Below are 16,318 nucleotides of genomic sequence, written 5' to 3'. Positions count from 1 at the left end.
AGATAAAAGCTCAATAAAAGATAAAACTCTTACCATTACCAAAGAAATAACAAGTTTTAACATTAATGGTCCACCAAACAAATTTTAACATTAATGTTCCACCAAATAAATTTTGAAATAATAATAATGCAATCCCTCCACTAAACACCAAACGTTGGGAATTTTATTTTTACTTACTAAAAATTATGGTATTCTTTATTAAATAACATTCAATTAAATATTTCTTAAAAATTTCATTCAATATATTTTAAACCCCTTAGCATTTAAAATATTTAAACTTAGATGTTAGCTACTATCTAATTCCAAATTTCATAATTTTTAATTAATATCTTATATTTCAAAAGGTTGCATGGACTTTGAATACAATCAAATCAAGTAAAAGCTATTCTTTTTATTTTGTTTTATTTTATTTTTATTGTTTTGGTTCTTTCTTATTACTATAAAATTAAGAATGATTCTTTTCAAAAATAGGAATGATATCATTAATTTTCATTTTAATTATTTTTTTCTGATTAGTTTTGTAATAATAAAGTAATTAGGGTCATGATGTTATTTTATTGGTAATTGTAAGAAATTTTCTCTTTTTAACTTTTATCTCACCTCCTCTCTCTCCTCAATAATGGATGAGTTTTTGTTTCTTTTTTATTTTTTTATTTTTCATTATTTGCTGCTCTCCTTCCTTTTCCATTTGCTCTAACCGCCTCCTTCACTCCACTATGCAGTCAGTCATTGCCAAAGTCCATTGGACCAATTGACATAATTGGAGTGCAGCTCTCTCCCTCCTCAATCTTTTTTTTTTATTTTGAACCAGTGCCTGTCACTTCAACACCGGCACCAAAAAATCAAAAAAATTGTTTTACTAAAATTTTGAACCAGTGCTGGCCACTTCAGTGCCGACACCTATTAAAATATTATGTTTGTTCTTTTTCTTTTTAAATCGTAGAATACATATATTGTTTAAAGGTATTTAAAAAAAATACATATGGATGTAAGCTATTACAGTGTCGGCATAAAAAAATATCATTTTTTATTGAACAGGGCAATCATTAAGGCTTAATTAAAAAATAATGGAGAACGATGACACTGTAAATTTTAAGTCATTGTCATTATAATTTTTCAAAGAATAAATATTTATTTTTTTGAGGTTAGTTGGATAAAATAGGATAAAAATAATGATAGTAGGATGACAAATTTCAACAACTAAAATAAAGAAAGTTATCATTATACTCTGTTGGTTTATCCTTTCAAAATGCTTATGTATTACGTAATTAAGTAAACAATTTATAATTCTTTTTAATGCTATAAATAAATGATTATATATATATATATATTAAAATTTTGAAAGCGGATTTTATTTGTTTTAAAAAATGATAAAGAAATTAAAAAGAAAATAGTCGTAAATTAACTTGGCAATGGATTATAATCGTTTTAAATATAGTGTAATAGAAAAGTCCAAAGGTATCAAAATCAAATTTGTATTATTTTGTGTTTGGTATACTTATACGTTACCACGTTTTTCTTTAACGAGTGTAATATGTCTTATCATTACATTAAATATTTTTATTATTTTTATAATATTAAGAGAAAAAAAATATTGTAATAACATTTAAAATTTCAAAATTAATATACATTTTTTTTACTTTTTTTATATTTATTTTATTGTTCATATTTAAAGTTTAGAGTTATCCTTTTTTAAAATATAGTTTATTTATAATAATTAATATATAAATATTTATTTTTATATTAAAATAATATAAAAATCAATATCTATCCAAATATTTGGAACTAAATTCTAATGTCTCGCTAGCTTTATATTCTATTAAAATAAGATATCCCCCGCAGCCAAGACAACTGGATCATCCATTCACAATATTGTATTCATAATCCTTCCCTTGACGGCAAGAAAGTAGAAATGGCTATGGTTGTGATTCTTTTATTTCAGATTTTAAGTATTAGATAATCTGAGTTTTACCTAACATTGCTAAGTTTCAAAGTCCCCCTTTAAATATAATAATGGATAAACAAATATCAAACAATATTTTTAAGCTCTTAAATTGTTTAAAATATTTTATAAGTCTTTATACTTTTCATAAATTTAAAATTTAATTCATATACTTTCATTTTTACGAATCTAGTCCCTTTACATTTCATATTTCAAAATTTAGATATAATTATTAATACTGTCAAATTTATTTTTGTTAAATTTAGATTCATTACAACGTCAGTGTTTTAGTTACATGGCTACCAAATAAGTATTTTTTTAAAAATATCACACTAACAAATTTTAAAAAAAAAATTAACAACATTAACAATTAGACCTAAATTTTGAATTTGAAAAATAAAAAGATTAAATTCCTAAAAAAAATTAATGACTAAAATTTAAATTTAAAAAGAATACATCAACTTATGACAGATTTTATCCATATAAATTAAATTTTGTTTCAAAATAGAACTTTACAACCTTTATTAAATATTATAGTGATTCGACATTATCTTATATTTTTCGATAGCATTCATTTATTGGTATGTATGCTTAAAAGGAGAACAAAAATGGCGCCCCAGTATACAGGAACATAAGCCCTAAGCTAAACATATAGTAGAAAAATAGTATAAGCGCCTCATCTTTTTTTAAGCAAGCCAGAACATTGGTGTCAACCACTAGATCCGAATTTACAAACTAGTGTGTTGTTTCTGATGATGATGATCCAGATTCAACCGATGACCTTTACCTAACTTATCAAGTGAAAGTCCATAAGGTCAAGTGTAAATAAAATGAATCATCAAAAATTCGAGACACCGAGCCCTCATTTGGCTCGGGAAAACCAAGCAACCTCAGACTTATCCCACAAGTCTTCAACGCAGCATGAAAGCTGGACCATCTCATACAAGCAAAGAGAGGAGGGAGAGTTGCATGTGCACCAAGGCAACCCAATATTATTCTGTTGAAGGAAACGAAAAGAGCCGAAAACCGGCTGAGGGAGAAGGACGCCCAGCAAAAATGACCAAGGGAGGAGCCGACGTTACATACGTTATAACTTTATTTTTTTTAATTTATTAAATAATATATTTAATTTTATATAATTAATAGAAATTGATCATTTTTAAAGGTTTAATGGTTTAAAAACTCTTAAAAAAAATTTCAGAGAAAAATCATTTAATCCCTACATTGTTTTTCATCTAATTGCACCATTAAACTGGAAAATTACACCTAAGTAATTCCTTCGGCCGTTAGCTTAACGGTTGCCTTTTTGTATTTTTTTTCATATTTTGAGTTATTTTTTATTATGTGTCACGTCACAGTTGTATCACTGTGAAATTTATATTTTTTTTAATTTGTTAAAAATTAATAGAATTTTATAAAAATGATAAATTTTATAAAAAAATATAAAAATATAATTTAATCATTACTGGTTCTAAAATCCAAACAAGGAAAAGATTGTTTTTTCTTGTTTTATTTCTACGTTTTAATGGCTGACGAGAATCAAGAGTAGAACCCGCAATAATCCCAGTCGCGGAAAAAGTGGCGTCTAAATGGCCCGTCATTGGGTTTTTTATTGAAATAATTTAAAAAAAATTTTATTTACTAAAATAAGTTGTCAGCCCGATTATTTACTAAAATAGATTATTTTTTCATTTGCGCCTATTTAATAGGCACAATTCAATTTTTTATATTAAATTTTTTTTAAAATAAAATATTATTTTTTTATTTTCGGAGTAGTATAACCTGCGTATAGATACGAATACAGGTTGCGCCTATGTTAGAGACCCAACTAGTTGAGCCTTCCTCTGAGACGCAAATGGTTATACCTATCTCAGAGGCGCAAATGGTGAGGCCCACACGCCTGTTGCTTACTTTTTTCCTATATATACCCTCAAAAATCAAATGAGCACGTACACAAAATTTAGCAGAGCAACATACACAAAATTTAGTTGAATGGAAATAAGAAGATAGGGAGAAGAAAAAAAAAAAGAAAAACAAGGAGGAGGATAATGTATTTTAGTTATTTCTTTTTAATTAGAATGTAAAGTTTTGTTAGTAATTTTTATTATTTGAAAGCTATTTTGTTAGGTTATTAATTTTGTTAGTTTCTGAATGAAAATTTTTGCATTAAAAATTTTATATAATTTTTTTTGCTATTCGAAACTGTTTTAAAAATTTTAAAATTTTTTTAACAAATCTAGTATTGAAGATGGAGAATCAATTTTTCGTATGTGTTTTTTTCGACAGAGAAATTTTGACAACAACCGTGGAATGTATATTTGAATGTCGCAAACAAGTAGCAATGAGATTTAATAGAAATATCTCGTTTGATGATATGAAGGAAAAAATTAGTGAAAAAATTTATAGACGTTGTGGGAGAAGTATCTCAAAACTTTTCTACAAGTTTTCAGTTTCGACGGATCCCATAAAATTCACCGAAATGGAACTCGTAGACGATGAAGACGTGGAGACAATGGTCGCTCTTTATTGTGGGACTCGAAGCAACCAAAATGCACCGATTTAGTTATCTACTGAGTTAGCTGGTATGAAGGCAACTAAAGATCCCACTCTATTAGGTGAAGAAGATGGAGCAGAAGGAATGAACATAAAAATATACGAATTAAAAAAATAAAAACATACATGATTAGTTTCTTTCAAACAAACAACTTATAAAAATAACAACAAATTTAATCAACATTTTAATAAATCAATACAAATTGTCAAATAAATGAAAAATCAAATAAAATTACATTATATAAAAATTACATGAAAAAAATACAAAACACTAGAAACATTGATATTTGTGGGTGTTAAATAATTTATATAACTTAATCTTGATATCCAAGTTGATATAAAAATAAATAAATGAGTTAACAGCAACCATTAACATACCAATACTTAACAGTAACTTAAAAAATTTAAATGAGCTTAAACATCATTTGTCCAAATTCATTTTCAAAATGAAATGATTTTTAATTTTTTTATAAACTTATGTGTTAAACTCACCAAATATTAAACTAAACACAGTAATTTATAACTTAATCCTAAATTACTAATAAATTAATTTTAAAATAATTACAAACACAAAAAATTTTAACATAATCCTAAATTACTAACAAATTAATTTTAAAATAGTTATAAAAAAATTACATTCATACAAAATATTAATCCGAAACTATAAACACTAAACATAAATATTTTAAAATTAATAATTAATAACAAAAAAAACCACAATATCCTAATTAAACTCTTTAAATTATAAACAAATTTATTTACTAAAAAATACATTACATTTTTTTTCTTTTTTTCTTCCCCTTTCTCTCTTTTCTTTCTCTCTTCCGGTGTGTGGATGGGATGTGTGCAGGCAGAAGGGGCAGCGGGGTGGGTGGTCTACTACTGCAGGAGGGGGACTATGCGGGCAGCCCATTCGCACCTACCTGTTAGGCTCGATTAATCGCGTCTATTTGACAGGCACGACCCGTTTTTACCCGTTAGACCGTATTTTTACCAGTATATATATTTAAATATTTTTAATAAAAATAAAAAAATATTTTATTTAAAAAACAAAAAAATTTAATATAAAAAATTGAATCGCGCCTGTCAAATAGGCGCGAATGAAAAAAATAACCCATTTTGGTAAATAATTGGGCTGACAACTTATTTTGATAAATAATTTTTTTTTTAATTATTTCAGTAAAAAACCCGCTCGTCATTACTTCCCCACTGCGACAGTTTTCTAAGGCTTTATTCAAAAGCAGGGTAGCCTTAATAGCCTTTAGTTCAGATCCAATGGTTTTTGTTTTTAACTTCTCTGACACTGACAATTTCGAGTCCTTTCCTCAACTGCTTGCTAGTGCCATGGCATTGTTGGTAGCTATAGCGACGCCATCCATCCAAATACTGAATCGTAAAAATAGTAAAATTTAATTGATATTGGTTTTCATTAGTTAAAAAGATATATTAATTAATATTAAGGGTTTTGATTTGCTAATTACTCTTTTTATTAGTTAAAAATATTATACTAGTTGATTCAAAAGTTTTTCCAAATTCGTAATTCTACATATTATATATATGTGTGCATTATAGAAGATAGACAATACTTGACTATGGGTGAAAATCTTATGTAACCAAATTAAAAAATTTTGATAGAACAATCAAATACGGCTTTGATTGAAGTGGTAAATTTCAGTTATTAAAAGTTATAATGTTTTGGGTTAAAATTTCATCCTCGGTAATTTTTTTTTAGGTTTTATATGAAAAGATAAATTATCCTTAAAATAATATCTACTACTTCATAAAACCAATCAACTTTTTAATAAATTCTCCACCAAATTGAGACATGTCTATCTTAATAAGAATTTAAATATTAATATAGATAAAAGTATTATATATCATTGTTAATTCATATAAATTTTATATTATTTAGTAATTATAATGCTGAATTTATTGATCATTAAGAAACTAAAAAATAAATAAAGAGAGAAGAGTATTAATTTACTATAGACTGTTTTTTTTTCTATATTGTACAAATGCTATAATTATTTTTAAGAATCATTATTATTCAATTATTTTTAATTGTGGATCGTGTTTGATATTAAAATTTAAACGATACTCTAAAAAATTTAAACATATATTAAATGACTTTATCTTTAAAGTTAAAATTTCTTATTGACCGAAAAAGTTAAAAAAATTAATTTTCAAATATTAGTACATTTTAATTTATAATAATTAATTTATATTCAATACTATAATGTTTATTATTAAATACTTCTTGTAATATAAATATCTTTTAGTATGTTATGAGTAACAGTATATTTTACTTTCTCATCATTTTTGTATTATAAATATTAGTGACATATATCTTTTAAAATTTGTAAGTATTACATGAAACTAGTATTTTTTTTATCCAAGCTTGGTATTAGGTTACTTATTTTTGGGCTAAATTATAGAATTAAAATTTAAAAAATACAATGCTCTAAGTTTTCGTATTTTCTGTATATTTAGAATTTAGTTTTCATGTTTTTATTTTCAATAATTTAGTTACTTTACTTTTTAAATTAAAAAAAATCAAGTTCAATTGTTAACACTATTAAAATTTTTCTCTTAAATTCACTTATATGACATTCTTAAATTTAAAAAAAAACTCACTTGATAATCATGTGACAAAAATAATATTCTAATGATCCTAAATTTAACAAAGAATTTAACTGTGTTAATAATTTCTAAAATTCATGTCAACATTTTAATCAAAATAAAGTATTTGGACTAACTAAAAACATTATAAATGTTGAGGTACCAAATTATGTCAAATATTAAAGTATAAAGATTAAATCTCAAATTTGATCGTAGAATAGAGATCAAAATTAAAATTTAATTACTTTTATATAATTTTAAAAAATAAAAAAGATTAAAGTTGAAATTTAACCATTTTATTAATGTAAAAGAATAATCGAAAACCATGGACACTTGTCATAAAATGACCTTCCTTTTATATAAGCTTCGAAATGAGATATTTATACAAATTATTGTAGAAGCCCAAATTGCCTGGGCCCGATTATATCAAAACCCAACCAAACCTCTAAACCTATTAAAACCCTTAACACATGACCCATTTACATCTACCCAAACCCATTACAAAACCCAAATATTAAACCCAATTCAAAAGCCCATTAAGCCCTCCCCAAAAAAAAACCTAACCCCCCCAAAAAAAAGAAAAAACCTAACCCAAAAAAAAAAAAAACCTAACCCCCAAAAAAAAACCAAGAAACCTTAGCCACCTAGCCACTTTCCCACTTGCCCCATTTTTCCTCCCATTTTTAATATCCATTATCTACCACCACTACCTACAAAATAGAAAAAGAAATAATAGAAAATCATGTAAAAGATGGCTATAAAAGCCATTCAAAAATCATGTAAGAGAGGAGGGGAGATTTTATAAAGATTGAAAAAAAAACACAAAAATCCCTTCAAATTTTGAACACAAAAGAAATATCAATAAAAATGTTGCATCTTTTTCTTTTTTCCTCTTCTTTCGAATCTTTTTTTTCTTTTTTTGTGTTGTTTTTTTTCTTTCTTTATATATACATATATTGTTAAAAAAAATTTACCTTTTCCGGCCACCGTAGGCGGTGGCCGGCGGTGGCCGACGACGGGCGGTGGCCGGCGGTGGCCGACGACGGGCAGCGACCGATGATCGACCGGTGACCGGCCCCCCTTGGCCGGATTTCCTTTCCCCCCTCCCTTCTCTCTTCTTTCCCCCTTCTTTTTTTTAGGTATTTTATATATATTATGTATATATTTTTTAATGCCATTAGTTATATATTTCTTATGTATATATTCTTAAATACTATTATATACATATATATATTTTAAATACCATATTGTGTATATATTATTATTACAAATTATTACTATTGCTAGTATTATTATAACTATTATTATATTAGTGTATATTTTATGTACATATGTATATATATATTTTTGCACATATCATTATTTTATATTATTGTTGTAAATTTTTTATGTATATATTTTTTATGTACGTTTCCTAATATTTTCTTTTATTGTAGATATTATTATTATTATTACATACTTTTATTATATGCATATATATATGTATTTTTATGTACATATTATTATTTTATATTATTATTACCAAATATATTATTTTTCCTATTTTATTATTAGTACATGATTTGTTTTTATTTTGTAAATATCATTATTATTGTTATTCTAATATTCTAGTATTCCATGTTAATATTTTTCATTAATGATATCATTTTTTTGCGTCCTTTATCTATTTTTAATTTCTCACTTTAGGAATATTTTTTCTCATGTTTTAATTAATTTCAAAAATAAGGCAATGTACCGATTTAATATTAAGCCATCGATTTCATCGCTATGTTGGGTGAAATTCGTCGGCTTGTGTTAAAAAACGGGACACCCTTTCTAAAAAAATCGAAAACTAAAAATTCTCATTTTTCAATCGGATCACGATTAAATATTATATTGAACTCGTATTTTTGAAAATCAAGTTAACACATGTTTATGAGATACCAATTTTGGGCGTCGCGAGGGTGCTAATACCTTCCTCGTGCGTAACTGACTCCCGAACCCCAATTTTTCTCTGGACTTTCACGTAGACCTAAATTTGGCCTTCTTTTTGTTTTAAAATAATTTTATTAGGTGTCCGATCACACCTATAAAAAAGGATCGGTGGCGACTCCCTTTGTTAATAAAATCGAAAGTTGGTTTTCAAATGTTTAATAAATCGCCACAATTAGCGACCAAGCGAAACTAATTAAAAAATTTTTTACGTCGCTACAGTTGGCAACTCCACTGGGGACCTCCATTTTTGAGAGTCGAGTTGAATTAAACGCGTGTTGTCAAAATTTTCAAATTTCCATGTTCAAATTAATATTTAATCATGATCCTTAAGTTTTGTTTTCGAAAAAATCATACATACGTATCTCCTAATTTGTTTTATCTTTCGTTTTAGTTTTGTAGTTTTAAAATAAATGGAAGGATTGCAAGTTTCTCCCACACACCGTGCACTTGCATTTTGCATAACATAAGCTCTCTATCCGGGCTCTATCCGTTTAAGTGAAAGTAAACGCTATGCCTTCGTGAGTTAACTCGTCCCTCCGCACAGGCTAGTGAATAATTTCGGGTTACATATGACTTATGCTTTCGTGAGTTAACTTGTCCCTCCGCATAAGCATAAGTAAATGTAATCCCTCGAATTGAACTCGTGAGCCTGTGATGGGTTATGACCGAGGCTTCGTGCTAATCTTAGCAGATGATAGTACGAGCAATTCGAGTACCTGTCTAGAACCAAAACCGCATATAGTGAACCATACGAGCCACCCAACTAGAGCCATGCCGAACCTCCGCTCGTTTAGTAGTCACCGAAATAAGTACACGGGAAAAGCACATCTTACCTTCTATTTCTTTTACATTTGTGCTTTCTAAGCAAGGGAATCGAGTCTACTGGACCAAGTAGCTTAATTTGTTAAATTTTCCACAGTTTTTCTCTGTTTATATGTGTTGCGCTAACCAAGGTCGTTTGTCTGTATTTTTATTTTTCATCATGCATCGAAGGCATCTTGTTAGGAAGGTGTTGATTAGAGATTGGTTGCCAAAAACGGGTTTCTAATGGAGGAGTCAATTATACGAGTGACCGAAACGTTGTGTAATACTCCTTTGATTAAGGAAATGCCTAAATAGGGGCTATCTTGAAATTAACACCAAATTTTTGCATATTCATTCATGACTGACATTCATTTGACATTCATGCATTCATTCATGCATTCACTCATACATTGCATATCCCATACTCGGTCGCTGAAGATAAAATATATAATTCGCAGTTGTAATACCACAAGACTGGAACCACACCATTCGTATAGAACGCGGCGACAAACTAGAGTAATGGAGGCCGAATTCAATGAAAGGATTGAAAGGATGGAGAGAATTCAAAAGGAATTGCAAGAGCAGTTGGCTAAGTCACAGCAAGAGACGAGAGACTTAATGGTGAGATCAAGAGAAGAATCGCTCGAAAAGAATGATCAAATGGCCAAGATGATGGAGATGATGTCAGCTTTAGTTAAAGGAAAGGGACCCATGTAGAGCCCTGACATTGAGGAATCTCGATCAATAGCTAATCACAATCAAGACCCGCTCTATCCCCCCGGATTCACTCCACCACACGCCCACGCAGCACAAAGAGGGTACACCCAAGGAGAACCCACAGACCCAGAGCAACGGCCGGTGCCACATATTCATTTAGGGCAAGGAATATTCATATCAAATTCTGAGGCTAATCCTGCCAATCCAATTATTCCAGATTCGGACGATCCAGCGGAAGTAGCCAGGTTGAGAACGGACGATCGTGAGGCTCAAGAGAAGTATAGGAGCTTAGAGGAAAGACTCAAAGTAATAGAGGGTACTGAAGCCTTCTCTGCATTAAGTGCCAAAGAGCTCAGTTTGGTGCCCGATCTAGTTCTGCCTTCGAAGTTCAAGGTGCCTGATTTTGAAAAATACGATGGCACGAGATGTCCAAAGGCGCATCTTGTCATGTTTTGCCGAAAAATGACCGGTTATGTGAACGAGGATAAGCTACTCATACATTGCTTCCAAGATAGTCTAACAGGGTCAGCTCTTCGGTGGTACAACCAACTTAGTAGAGAAAAGATTCGATCCTGGAAGGACTTGGCGTCTGCATTCTGCGAGCAATACAAGCATGTATCAGACATGGTGCCAGACCGGATGACCTTGCAAATGATGGAGAAAAAACCATCAGAGACCTTCAGACAGTATGTGTAGAGATGGAGAGACGTCTCGGCCCAAGTGAAACCCCCACTAACAAAAACGGAGATAACCGTTCTCTTTATCAACACCTTAAAGGCGCCGTTTTATTACAAACTAGTAGGAAGTGCCACGAAGGAGTTTGCGAATATTGTAATATCCGGTGAGCTTATAGAGAATGCTGTTAAGAGCGGTAGTATGGAAGGTCAAGAAAGTTCAAGAAGGGCAGCACCCATGAAGAAGAAAGAACCAGAAACCCACATAGTGGGAATGGGAAGCCGTTATGCCCCTAACCCATATCCAAACCAACCCCGACCTCGAAATTATCCACCTCTGAATTTCTATTACCCTCCTCAAACCCCTTACTACCAAACACCGCCTCCTTACTCTTCTTACCTCGTTTACGCCACAAGTAACCCGAGACCAACCACCACATTCCCACAAAATATAATACCCGCCCAAGGTCAACCCAAAAACGAGTAGAGGCCAGCAAAACCCAATTCTGAGATACTACAATTTACCCCTATTCCTGCGTCATATGGGGAACTGTACCCAAAATTTTTGGAGAAGCAATTGATATCCCCGCATTATATGGCACCCTTGAGGCCCCCATACCCGAAATGGTACGACCTAAACGCTAGTTGTGAATACCATGCGGGAAACCAGGGACATTCCACGGAAAATTGCCTAGCCTTTAAGAGGAGAGTTCAAGGACTAATTGATGCGGGTATCCTATGATTCGATAGTGCCAGTAATGCAACTGGGAACCCGTTCCCTAACCATACTGAAGGGAATGTGAGCACAGTGGGGAAAGAAGATGAATGGCAAGTCAGAAGATGTGTTTCAGAAATAAGGACGCCTCTGCAGAAAATCTGAGAGGCACTGGTTAAGAATGGATTACTCTGTCGCCTCGGCGATAATCTCAAAAAAGAATGTCAGGTTCTTTATGATTTTCATGGAATTGTAGGGCACGACATTCAATCATGTGAGGAATTTAAAAGGTTACTGCAAGACCGGATAGATAATAAGGAGATTGAGATCATTAATGAAGGAGGGGCCAATGAGAAAGAAGTATGTGCCTCTGACAATCAATCGTCAGGTTGTCCGTATAGCGCCGATCGACCATTCGTAATTTATTACGATGCAAGGAAGGAACTGGTGAAACCAAAAATGATAATTTAAGTACCGTCTCCTTTCCCTTACAAGGACAATAAAACAGTACCATGGAAATATGACGTTAATATCGTCACACCTGAAGATGAAAAACCCAAAGCCATAACTGGAAGCGTCGGGGAAGTAGGTCATTTCACTCATAGTGGAAGATGTTATTTGAAGGAGATAAAATAGAACAGTGACTTGAAACAGAAAGGAAAAGCAGTGATGCACGAAGTCGAAGTCGAGCAAGAAATTCCACCCGTGCAAGAAACCAAAAAGCCTGTGAATGAGGAAGAAGCTCAGGAATTCTTGAAATTTATCAAGCACAGCGAGTATAGTATGGTGGAACAATTGAGTAAGCAGCCAGCACGAATCTCAGTTTTATCTCTACTGTTAAATTCAGAGCCACACCGGAATACTTTATTGAAGGTGTTAAATCAAGCTTATGTGGCCAACAACATATCCATTGAGAAGCTTGATAGGTGGGTAAATAATCTAAATGCAGATAATTTCATCTCTTTTAGTGATGATGAGATACCGCCAAATGGTAGAGGCTCGGTGAAAGCGCTACATATCACGACTCACTGCAAGGGCTACATAATACCGAACGTACTCATCGATAATGGGTCAGCGTTAAATGTTATGCCATTGGCCACGCTTTCCAGAATATCGATGGATTTGTCCTACTTAAGGCTCTGTCATTCCATGGTAAGGGCATTCGACGGGACGAGGCGCGAAGTCATGGGAAAGATCGAAATCCCTTTGGAAGTGGGCCCTTATATTTATGATGTCGAGTTCCAAGTCATGGACATTACACCCTCTTATAACTGCCTTTTGGGAAGACCCTGGATCCATTCTGCTGAAGCAGTCCCATCATCCCTCCATCAAAAGGTGAAATTTATCATGGACGGTTGTTTGGTCACTGTCGAGGGAGAAGAAGACATTGTCGCATCCGTCTCTGCCGATGCACCGTACTTGGAAGTGAACAAAGATGCATTGGAATGTTCCTTCCGATCCCTTGAATTCGTCAATGCCACTTTTGTTGTTGAGGGAAACAGAATTCCGGTGCCAAAACTGTCGAGAAATACTAGAATAGGTGTCAAATTGACTGTAGGAAGGGGAGCTCGAGCGAGAAGAGGTTTAGGCAGATATCTGCAAAGAATAGTCAGGGCTTTAAAGCCAGTGCACCACAGGGCCCGATACGGTTTGGGGTTCTAGCCTGACATGCGTCAAAGAAGAAGACAGTGGAAAAAAGATCAGGAAAGAAGGATTGCAAGAACTTTGGGCCGAGAACCAGAATGGAAACCAATAGAGTACCCTCCTTTGTCAAAAACATTTACATCTGCGGGAATGATGTACCCTGGACAAGATGGTCCACGAAACACGCTATAGTTAATTGAAAAGGGTCTTCAAAATGTCAGTATAAATGTTATTGACAAAGAGGCTGATATGAGTAAAGATGTCTCGAGGATACGCCCTTGTCCTCCTGGTTTCATGTTGAACAATTGGACTGCCGAGGACCTTCTTGTAGTTTATAAGTCTTCAGAGTAATGCTCAAACATTAACCCTCTATGGTGTCCTTAGATATAATAGAACTCTTTTGTAAGAGCTTGCATTCACTCTTTATCATTTAAATGAATATCAATGAAGATGCATTTTATCACGATCTTTCGCATTATCACTAATTTCATAATCATCTCCTCATTTCATAGCCTATCTGTACATTTGCCTCATACCATGCCACAACATTTCGTTTGTTGGTTCCAATACTTGGATGCCCCTCTATAGTTTTCTTTTCCATTCAACTTTCAGGTGTTCAGATATCAATGGCATGAACAAACCCGTTACGAGTCCTGAAATCGATTTTGAGAAGGCTGTTTGTTTAGGAGAATTCGAAGCCGAAGAAAATGCTGAAGACTATGTCTCGTCTCCTGACTTACTAAGAATGGTGGAACAAGAGGATAAATAGATTTTGCCTCATCAAGAATCTGTTGAAACAATAAATCTGGGAACTGAAGAAAGGAAGCAAGAAGTGAAGATTGAGACTTCTATTTCAAGGGGCACTAGGCACTCCGCGAGTACAAAGATGTATTCGCATGGTCATATCAGGACATGCCAGGATTAGATGAAGATGTAGCGGTCCATAAGCTTCCATTAAAGCCAGAATGCAAGCCCATTCAACAAAAGCTAAGACGGATGAGGCCTGAGATATTGTTGAAGATAAAAGAGGAAGTTAAGAAGCAATTTGATGCTGGTTTCCTACAAGCCTCCAAATATCCAGAATGGGTGGCTAACATAGTCCCGGTGCCAAAGAAAGACGGTAAAGGACGAATGTGCATGGATTATCGTGACCTAAATCGAGCAAGTCCTAAAGATAATTTTCCCTTACCACACATTGATACGTTGGTGGATAACACAGCAAAACATTCATTGTTTTCTTTCATGGATGGATTCTCGGGGTATAATCAGATTAAGATGGCCCCTGAGGATATGGAGAAAACTACCTTCGTAACAATGTGTGGAACATTCTGCTACAAGGTGATGCCATTTGGGTTAAAGAATGCTGGAGCAACATATCAGAGGGCTATGGTGACATTATTTCATGACATGATGCATAAAGAAATAGAGGTCTACATCGATGACATGATTGCTAAATCCCGAGGGGAAGAAGAGCATGTAGTGAACCTCAAGAAGTTGTTCGAAAGGCTAAGAAAGTTTCAGCTAAAGCTTAATCCAGCCAAATGTACATTTGGGGCTACCTCGGGAAAGTTGCTAGGCTTCATTGTTAGTGAAAGAGGTATCGAATTTGATCTAGATAAAATAAAAGCCATCCAAGAATTACCACCTCCGCGCACGCAAAAGGAAGTTAGAGGATTTTTAGGGAGATTAAACTACACAGCCCGATTTATCACTCAACTTACCAACCAATGCGACCCAATCTTTCGGCTTCTTCGAAAACATAACCCGAGAGAATAGAACGAGGAATGCCAGGTGGCCTTTAATAAGATAAAACAATATTTGTCCAGTCCTCCAGTGCTAATACCGCCAACTCCTGGAAGACCATTGATATTGTAATGGGTTGCGTACTGGGGCAACACGATGAGTCAGGAAAGAAAGAAAAAGCGATCTACTACCTCAGCAAAAAGTTCACTGAATATGAGGCAAAATATTCGTCCATTGAGAAATATTGTTGCGCTCTGGTTTGGGTAGCTCGGAGACTCAGAAAATATATGTTGTATCACACGACATGGCTAATTTCAATGCTCGACCCAATAAAATACATGATGGAATCGCCGACACTATCAGGAAGAATGGCACGATGGCAGATCCTCCTTTCGGAATATGACATTGCCTATGTAAGTCAGAAGTCGATAAAAGGGAGCGCAATAGCTGATTTCTTAGCAACTCGAACGACAGAGGAATATGAGCCTTTAAGATTCGATTTCCCAGACGAAGACTTAATGTGCATCACAGAAATAGAATCCGAGTCATCAAAAGAGAAGTCATGGAAGATGTGCTTTGATGGTGCGTCAAATGCTTTAGGGCATGGAATTGGAGCAATCCTGGTATCATCAGACGGGAATCATTATCCGTTCACTGCAAGACTGAACTTCTTCTGTACCAATAATATCGCAGAATATGAGGCCTGTATCATGGGGCTTCGTGCAGCTATCGAACGAAACATCGAGATCTTGGAGGTGTACGGGGACTCAGCCCTAGTGATTTACCAAATCCGTGGAGAGCGGGAAGTGAGGGACTCAAAATTGATTAAGTACATCGATTTAGTGGCTGGATTGATCAAGGAATTCAAAGAAATAACTTTTCATTACTTCCCACGAGAAGAGAACCAACTGGCTGATGCCCTAGCCACTTTGG

Source organism: Gossypium hirsutum, chromosome A06 (assembly GCF_007990345.1).
Source record: "Gossypium hirsutum isolate 1008001.06 chromosome A06, Gossypium_hirsutum_v2.1, whole genome shotgun sequence".
In the NCBI taxonomy this organism is placed as follows: Eukaryota; Viridiplantae; Streptophyta; class Magnoliopsida; order Malvales; family Malvaceae; genus Gossypium; species Gossypium hirsutum.
The sequence above is the reverse complement of the archived record's forward strand: the minus strand, read 5'-3'. Positions refer to the sequence as shown.